The sequence below is a fragment of the Clarias gariepinus genome, chromosome 10, assembly GCF_024256425.1.
Source record: "Clarias gariepinus isolate MV-2021 ecotype Netherlands chromosome 10, CGAR_prim_01v2, whole genome shotgun sequence".
NCBI classification, from domain to species: domain Eukaryota; kingdom Metazoa; phylum Chordata; class Actinopteri; order Siluriformes; family Clariidae; genus Clarias; species Clarias gariepinus.
In genome coordinates, this window is record NC_071109.1 from 14831624 (window position 1) to 14841526 (window position 9903).

At 40.0% G+C, this 9903-nt stretch overlaps 1 long non-coding RNA gene across 1 annotated transcript; it reads left to right on the forward strand.

Annotated features, from left to right (window-relative positions):
* Positions 1 to 7941: 7941 nt before the first annotated feature.
* LOC128531353 (uncharacterized) lies at positions 7942 to 9289 on the forward strand. Its single transcript, XR_008361192.1, has 3 exons — positions 7942 to 8365; positions 8464 to 8542; positions 8990 to 9289. It is a non-coding gene; the product is annotated as an uncharacterized LOC128531353 (long non-coding RNA).
* Positions 9290 to 9903: the final 614 nt, after the last annotated feature.

Genomic DNA, 9903 nt, shown 5'->3' on the forward strand with positions numbered 1-9903 from the left:
CCTAAGGCGTTGTAACAACTTTAGTTTTTTATTTGGATGGATTAATTTATTTTTGCTTTGGGGAAACTTAAAAATATATTTAAAAAAAATAAAATAAACTTATGACATTTGATTTGAGAGAAAGTGAAAAAATTGCTTGTAACAAATTGAAGCAATTTTTTTAAGTTGATCCAAAGTGTCATTTTTTCAGCGTAATTTTTTTTTTTTACTGCAAACAAATTGGCAACCTGAGAGGAGGGGAGCTGTAAAGCCGAGACCTATCGTCTCCCCTGCTGGGTCTTAGTGCTTGCAGTGTTTTTGAGTGTGCGTGTGTGTGTTTGTGTCTGTGTAAGGCAGAGAGTTTGTGTGTTTGTTTGGCAAACCTGAGAGAAGGGGGCCGTAAACGCGAGCGAGCCCCCCTTCAGCCCCCCTCCTCTCGGGTTGCCAAACAAACACACAAACTCCTCTCTGTCGCGATTGTTTTCAAAGGTGAGGGGCTGTTTAATTTTTTTTGTTGTTGTTGTTGTTTTACTTTATAGCAGTGATCCTGTTAGTATGCGCTCACATGAGTGTGACTAGGAATGTTCCTTGCTAATTTTTAAACGGTTTTAAAAACGGTCTATCCGTTAATGTGTGTGTGTGCGCACATTTTCACACACACACCCTGCGTGCACAAACAAAAACACTTATCTGTCGGGATTTATTTTTTTTACATTTTATTAAGGTAAAGTACAGGTTAATTTGTTTTATTTCTACTTTATATTTTGTATTAATTATATTTATGTATTTATTTTCAATAATACATAAATATACACTGAACGAAACAAGGCATAATTGTGGTGTTTGCTTAGGTTATGACATAGCATAGAAGATGTAACAAACACTTTGGACTTAATCCTGCATGTACAACAACAGGGTAAACTATGTCAGTGTAAGGTTTTATAACGTAGACAATGTAATCTAATAAGAAGATTCCTGTGCTCTGAGAACAGACCCCTCACTGTGCTTCCTCATGCCTTCTATATCCTGTATCCAGACGAGGATACATCCAAATGGCTCCTGTCTGCTAGAACCCTTTTGTTTAATCAGGAGAATGCAAATGCATCTCCTCTCACCTGTCTGTCTCCGGGTCCCTCTATGACTGACATGTTAATGACTGGTTCTTTTGATGTTCGGGACGTAGCACCGTTTAAATGTGCTCTCTTTGCTGAGAATAAACAGAGATCTTCAGACATCATGCCTGCGTGTGTGTGTGTTTGTCTCTCCAGGTCGATCGGGCCCGGACCGGTAAGTGTATCAAGGTGCGGCGGACACAACAAGAAATAACTCTTCTTCTCTTAGCTCGGACATACACTTCATCTTCACTTAAAACCTAACAGTCAGTATCTTCATCAGTAAAGTACAGAACGCAACTAAGGGTTACCAATTAAATAAAGAGCTTGCAGCGCATTCGAAAGGAGCTGTTTTTGCATCCAACCATTTTGAAAAATTCTTCCAGGTATGGCCAGGGAAGAGTTGGCTGGTCTTCCTGGCTACCAACCTCCTCGCTGGTGCTTGGTTGTGACATTTTGCTCGAATCTTAAGTCTCTATCATGGACATCTTAGTCTACTTATCACAATGTCCTCAACCGAAAATGCTAATTTATTCAAACGTCCTTGCCGGAGTGTGTGACGTGACGTTATGTGCAGGTGCGATGGATCGCGTACCAACCAATAGGGTGTCGGAATGGTATGTTTATACTTCTCATCCAACCACAATCAAATTCGCAAAAAAACTTATGTTGAGTTAGGGAAATGACATGCACAGTGAAAATTGTTCAGTGTGATGAGATCTAAGAATTAACCAAGTTTGACAAGTATATGTGTGTATGACCTATGCAGCAAAATCGCATGTAACGTTCCGAGCCACTCTCAAGGCCCAGACATGCAGGGCTCCTAATGGCAGCAGTTTTTGAGGTTTTTAAGACTCACAAAACTGCCCAGATGTTTGAAAAAAATAAAATATAAAAAAAATAATGATAATCCTTACACCCTAACCTCTCCTCAAACCACATTATTGATGAGTCCTCCGCATGTACATTTAGGCAAGAAACACTGGTGGGTGTTTATCAGTCAAATATTATACCTAAATCTTGTTGTCCAATAAAAGAATCCAATAAAGTTTAGGATTTGTAGTGTGTGTGTGTGACTGTTATGGATGTGTAGTGTGTTTTTGTGTAGTGAGTAAAGATCTGTGAATAGTGAGTAAACAACAAACGAATGTGAATGTGTTTGTATGAGTGTGTGTAGCATTTGTGTTTGTGTGTGTTATATGCGTATTTGTGTGTGCGAATGTAGTTTATGTGTACTGTGTGTGTTGTGAGGAGTAGTATATGTAATTGTCTGTGGATTTTGCAAATGACCTAAAATAGATAACCTCCTGTTGAGTTCGGCCAATGACGAGTGAAATTTGTTCAGTTTAAAGCGATCTATAAGTGTATCGAGTTTGGCACAGACAGGCAGGCCTTCTATTGGCAGCATTGTACACCCTATGTGCCGATTTGCCAATAAGTTATTGTGCATGATTAATGCATGATCATGTAAACCACAAAATAAGTCTATATAAATATATATATATATATATATATATATATATATATATATATTTTTTTTTAGGAACAAAATGGAAAAAAGAATAACAAAAACAATGTGTTTCAACATTTGTGCCAAAATGCATAAATGTTTTAAAAATGATTATTCATTATTTTTGCCAGCTGATGCTGAGATAAAGCGTTTGCTGCGTTTTTATTGCTGTACTAGCTCAGGGAAGCGGTTTTCAAACACAACTAATGCATGGTAATGTAAAACATACAAAATGAGTTGATAGGTATTTTTTAGCTTCAAAATATAAAAATGAATAACAAAAAAAGTTGTTTTTCAACATGTATGACAAAATGCACGAATGTATTGTACAGTAAATTATCATTCATTAGATTTTTTATCTGCTGATGCTGAGATTAAGTGTTTGCTGCATTCTTAGCACTGTACAAGCTCAGGAAAGCGGTTTTCTCACACAACTAATGCATGTTAATGTAAAACATTCAAAACAAGATATGTATTTTTTAGCTTCAAAATGTAAAAATAAATAACAAAAAAAGTTGCTTTTCAACATGTATGACAAAATGCACGAATGTGTTGGGAACACATTCCTGCTAATGTTGAGATAAACTGTATGCTGCATTCTTAGTGCTGTACAAGCTCAGGAAAGTGTTTTTTTTTTTTTTTTTCAGAAAAGTTGTTTTTCAACATGTATGCCAAAACGCATAACAGTGTTGGAAATGATCATTCGACACAGAACTAAAAAAATTATTTTTCAGCATCAAAAAGTGAAAAAGAATAACAAAAATAGATGTTTTTAAACATGTATGACAAAATCAAGAACATGATGCTGAGTCATATGGTCAGCAAGGAAACCTCAAACACATTTATGACATTTTTATTACTGTTTAATGCAGCATACATGTGCACCAACATTTTTTTTTTGACAAATTGTCAACAAAGTGAAAAAGAATGTTTAAAAAGTAAATTCTTTAATGCATTGATTAGTCCTTTAAGTGATAAGATCTTTTACTTTTTGGCAGGGGACACACAAAGCAGCCAAGTAAAAGAAGAAGAACCCCGCGGCTGCCGGCAACGAAGAAGGCCGGATAGTTCCATTGCAAGGGGGGTTGGTGACATACTCCTCCATAGCCTGCGTCTCAGTGGCCGCACTCAGCGAGTAGAGATGGCCGCGGAGAGGGACGGAACCCAGCTGAAGCTCTATCGCCAGGTCATAAGGGTGATGGGGTGGCAGATGGGTGGTTTTTCTCTTACAAAAGGCTCCAGCCAGGTCACGATAGGTGGGAGGGGTGGTGTTGATGTGGACACCGGGGGCCTCGGACTCCGTGGAACACGTCCCAGCCTGAGCCCGTAGGCAGAGTTCAGAGCAGGTCGGCCCCCACTGGATGATTCGATTCCGGGTCCATGAGATGAGCGGGTCATGCTGCAACAGCCAGGGATAGCCGAGGATGATGGGAAGGGATGCGATGGATGTGAGGTGGATTTGTTCCTGGTGCTGGTCTATGGCGAGCGTGATTGGCTGGGTCAGATGATAGAGTTTAGTGTCGGTCTCCACCTCGCTCGCTGGGTGTTCGAAGGTGAGTTTGAGTTGGCGGGTGAACTTGGTGTACGAGTGGGCGGTATCTGTATCCGCTCGTAGAACTGCCGTGACCCACTCAGCTGCCTGCCCGGATAGCAACGAAACCAGAAGCGCGATGCGTAGCCGATCGGTGGAGTACCTGGTGAAATTAAACTCAAACACCAGATTAAGCGCTGTTAAAAACACACTGCACTTCCTGTCCGTGCCATCCCATTTATCCGGAAGTGCCAGAAATACATCGGAAGGGGGGGGGGGCGCGGGATTCACAGCCGCCCGGAAATCCGCGTTCTCTTGCCTGAGCTCCGCGACCTCGCGGCGCAAGGCAGCGACGCCTTGGAGGCCCAGGCGCAGATTAGCGACCTCTACGGTTAGCTAGTTGATTAGCTCGGCGTGCTGATCTACCACGTCGCAGAGGTGCGCATGATCCGCTGGGTTCACCGCGGACAGCTCAGTCATTCTGTCAAGAACTAACCTGAGGTGACCAGAAGACTTAGCTTTAGCGGTTAGCCCTTTGTTGCATGAATGGTAAACCCAAACGCGGAAGAACACGAGTAGGCAGGATAATCATGCTATTTAATTTAAGGACTCTCACGAATGGGGAGCAAGGGAAAGACACAATCTAACCAGCGTCCTATAAATGCACACTCAATCAGAAAGCAAGACCAATAAAGTGAATACTCACGATTCGACGAACGATTCCGACGAGGCATGGGCCAAACTCAATGACTGAGCAAGATGCTATGGTTTGTTTACTCCTTTTATACTTCCTGGTTCGCGACCGCTTAACTTCCGGGTCCTAGTGCCGGTCGCGTTCCGAGTGTGCATGACAAAAAAGGTATATTTCTGTATTTCTTTTTACAATTTACAGTAGAATACTGGCAGCACAGACACCAGCAATCTTCTGTCATTTTGCAGTATAAATCCAGTATTTATTTTACAGCAGAAAATAAAAGTAGAAGAGTATTGCTCTGTAAATATCTATAAAATATACAATAAACACATCAGAAAGGATATAAAACAAAAACTTTTATGAAAATGTAAGTCAAAAATTTACCCAAGAAACAAGCCACAAAAACATTTTATGGTACAATTTTTTTTTATTAAAAACGTAAAAACAATACCCATAAATAATTCTTAAATTACAGAAAATGAAGAAAACTGTAATTACTCCTTGGCTTATTGTTTCACTCAAGGTTTATTCCAGAGTACCACTGTAAAAAAGCAGTAATTTAGAATCTTTCTCTAGAATTGTCAAGCAGCAATAACAACCCAGATATTAAGGTGTTATTCACACAGCATTGTCTAACAAAAACATGTCTCAACCCTATCCTAACATTAACAAAGTTTGCTTAACAACTTTTATGAAATTTTAAGGTTAGCCCAAAGAGAAATCAAATATAATTAAAAATCATTAACTATATGAATAACTCTATAGTATCTAATCTGCACAAATAGTAGTATATAACTATATAGATATAAAGAACTATATAGGGTCCGGTTTCTCGATAACGCACACTATTCGTGCGCTAAGAAGACTCTTAAGATATATCTTACGTTAAGTGATAACTTTTCTAAGTGTATTTCTCGAACTGTCCCTTAGGAGTCTTCTTAAGTCACTTACGTCCGACGTTACAAGGCGCTGTCTACAGTGAAGGTACTGAATTAGCTGACATCGGTTGCTCAGGAATCGATTTTTGACTCCTTTTGCATGACAGCGTTAAGAAAGATGGCACTTTCTATGAAAATTAAACATTGCACTAAATTCTTTTAATAGCATTTATTTTGACATGGGTTAACTTATTAATAGCATGGGATAATAGACAAATATATAAATGAAATCACCAAACTGTTGCTTATATTTTCATGTAACCTGTGGCGGTGAAACGAACCGGGTATACAATCATAGTTGATTGACAAACAGCTGACAACACTCTTCACCAGCTTCATATAAATTTCAAATCATATACCAAGTAAATTAATTCAGTGTTTATATATTTTATACACAAAAACAAAAAAAAACATATTTTAAACAAAAAGCAGCGAGCAGCTGGACATCGGGACGTAGAGCCTAAGTACGATGCGTTGGCCTGGCAAGTGCAGGTCTGAGCAGGTCAAGAAGCTCCATAATCTGTTGCTTTGGAAGGCGAAACTTTTTTTTTTAAATCAGGCAAAATATAAAAAGGGCTGAAGTTTTCCCTAAAGGAAAAATAGACATGAACCACACGGCTCCGCAGACAGCGGCTCACATTTTAAACATGAGCCAGCAAAATTATCGCCGTTAATAATGATGGTTAACACTTAAAACGAAATAATGAACACTAACTTTCAAAAGACAATTTAAAACAATGCAATAAGACTTGGTGAGAGCAAAATCCATGCTCGAGTTACTAAAATGTCAGCACTGAAAAATGTTCTAAACACATTTTCACAAACTCGACAGCTTGCTAAGCATGAACATCAAGCATTGTTTCTGGTAGTACAACTTTTATAAATAAAATACTGTCAAGAAAATAGAGAAAAAGGTTTAAATTACCGGTTGTTGGTGCAGATACCGATTATTGCAGAGTTGAAGACGAAGGACTTCCTCATGCCTTTATTTATTCAAAATAAAAGCTTTATAAATAAGTAATGACGTTTGCAGCACGTTCACATATACTTGACTAAAAATTATCTTTTAAATTGATGCTTCTAAAAGTTATGTTTAAGATAACACAAAACAAATTACTTCAGTATATTGTGGCGTGGGCGGGGCGGTGGCTGACGACCAGCATGCCTTGCGGGGATGTCTGTGTATTCACCATGATGGGGAAAGGTGTTTGGGTTAGTGGCTTCGGCCCTGTTGTGTGTGAGGGGGTGTGACGTGTGAAATGTGCTCCAGTTCAGGCTGATGCTGAAGTGGATGTAGGCTCCTGAGTGAAGGTGCTGCTCATGCCTTACATGCTGTGTGCTAAATAAAGTACTCCCAGCCATTGCATTGGGCAGCAAATAAGCTCACTCGTCTCTCCAGTATTCCTTCCGGCGTAAAAACGCTACAATATAAAAAAATAATAATTTTTTTGTTGTGAGACGGATAGCTTGTAAAAAGAAGCTGTTGCACAGTCTGGATGTAAGTTACCGAATGCTTCGGTACCTTTTTTCAGATGGTAGGAGGGTGAAAAGTGAGTGTGATGGGTGTGTCCGATCAGCCACAATAGCTGGCTTTGCAGATGCAAAAGTGTAGTTGTCTTCGATAGAGGGAAAAGAGGGGTCTTTTGACCCAGTGATCTCCTCTGCTTTCCTCACTATCTGCTGTAGGGTCTTGTGATCCAAGATGGCAAAAGTCCCAAACCAGACAGTGATACAACTGCTTAGGTGCTTTTGATAGACCCTCTATAGAAAGTGGTAAGCATCGGTGCACTTGTTGATGTAGCTGGTCGCTGATGTTGTGTACAAGACCCAGAGCCTCACCTAGGACGGTGGGTCTGGAAGTTTCCTAAGGACCTCCTGCTGAAGGTGGAAGCGAAGTAAATTGGGCCATTTAAGATACAACAAGAATTAATTTCGGTTGCGTACCACCGGTCACATTCTGGTCAATTAAGATAAACCATACCTCAAGCTCACTCAAGTCAGTCCTGTACACCACTCTGGCGAGTACATTGCTACCAACATCATGATGTTGACCGGAGCATATACGGTCAGGCTAGAAACACTCGTGAATCTCATGTGAGATGTTTGTGTGTGTGTGTGTGTGTGTTGTGTGTAGTATTTGTGTGTATAGAGTGTAGTGTGTGTGTGTCTGTGTGTGTGTCTGTGTGTGTAAGTTTGTGTGTACAGTAAGTGTGTGTGAAGGATGTGTGTGAATTATGAAAAGCACACAGAGAAGGCTTAAGCACTGTTGTGCTAAGTTGGTGAGCGTTCCATAGTAGGCCGCAGTATTTTTGAGAAAATGCATCGGTTACTCATGCCATCTTGTTGAGAAGATAGGGAGAGTCATAGGGTCCGACCTACCTGAACCACCCACACCTCAGTGTTTCATGAACAGTTGGACTTATAGGAGGTATTCTCAAAGATGTAGGGCCAAAAGATCCTAGGATTGCGTGATAAATATGCTTTCTGCAGCCAATTTGGCTACCATCTACCCATGTTCCCAGAGCAAGCCCCCAAGGCCCAGAGTCTCACCCAGAACAGGAGTTCAACAAGAACCACCTGCTGAACGTTAAAGGCAAGAAGGTACAATGGGCTATTAAAGATGCAACAAATTTTTAATTTGGGTTGTGTCACTCCGATGGATTGATAAAGATAAACCTCTTCAACCTCTCTCAAACCAGTCATGTGCAGCACTCTGGCGGGTCCATCATCTCAATATACTATCAAGCCACCATCACAGCACCTAGCATGCATGGCCAGGTAAGGAACACTTGTGGAGGACCAAGGACCTCTCTAAAGATAAAAGCCAAGAAGTTAGACTGCCACCTTTTAAAATGGAAAAGAAAAAATATAGTTACAAGCAACTGGCCCAATTGGTACACTGTAAAAAATAAATTGTAAATTTTACGGTAAAAAAAAATGGCAGCTGTGGTTACCAGAATTCTACCGTAAAAAATACGGTTGCAATGTTTTTGGTTGTACGGGGTTGCACTCATTATACAGTATATTTTACAGATTTTCAACAGTTTATAACTGTCTAACATGTTTATGTTGTTATAAAAACAGTTTATTTCCGTCACATTCCAGGGTTCACATTGTAACAAATATGGATCATAACCATGTTTTTTACAGCTCAGATCTGTCTAATTTATAGATTTATATTGTAATAATAATATTTTATTATTATAAATTCCATCTTTTTTACAGCACAGAACTCACTGTCTATACAACTTTTTATGGGATGGGTTGGGAATACCTAGAGGAAACCTACCAAGAACGGGGAGAATACATGCACAGAGAGATGGGAATTGAGCCAGGCTGGGAATCATATCCGGCCCCTAAAGGTGGAAGACGACAGCGCTAACCACTACACTACCATGCTTGCTACACAATTGCTGTCGTTGTTGGACTATTTTTTATCATGAATAACCACAGTGAATTCATTCAGCAATTCAGTAAAAGCATAATTTTATCAAACAAGCTGGGAGCTAAAAGAGAAGTTGCATTGCTAAGCAGTCAGATTTTACTGTTAAGAAACTATTAAGAATACTATTACAGTGGAACCTCGGATTACGAGTAACGCAGTTTACGAGTGTATCGCAAGACGAGCAACAATTTTTAATAATTTTTGACTTGAAGAACGAGCATTGTCTTAGTTTACGAGCACCGAGTATCATGTTTCACGCATGCGCGTCTTGTTTTAACACCGAGCGTTACATCATCACAAGTGAGCCAACGGTTTTTCTCTCTCTTGCAGCAGAATTGTAGGTAATCGCCTCTCCTGCTGGGTGAATACACACACACACACACACAGCGTGTGTGTGTGTGTGTGTGTGAGATGTACATGCGCGCGCACACACACACACACACACACATTAACGGAGAGACCATTTTTAAAACCGTTTAAAAATTAGCAAGGAACATTCCTAGTCACACTCACGTGAGCGCATACTAACAGGATCACTGCTGTAAGTAAAACAACAACAACAACAAAAAAAAAACAAATTAAACAGCTCCTCACCTTTGAAAACAATCGCGACAGAGAGAAGTTTGTGTGTTTATTTGGCAACCTGAGAGAAGGGGAGCTGTAAAGCCGAGACCTATCGTCTCCCCTGCTGGGT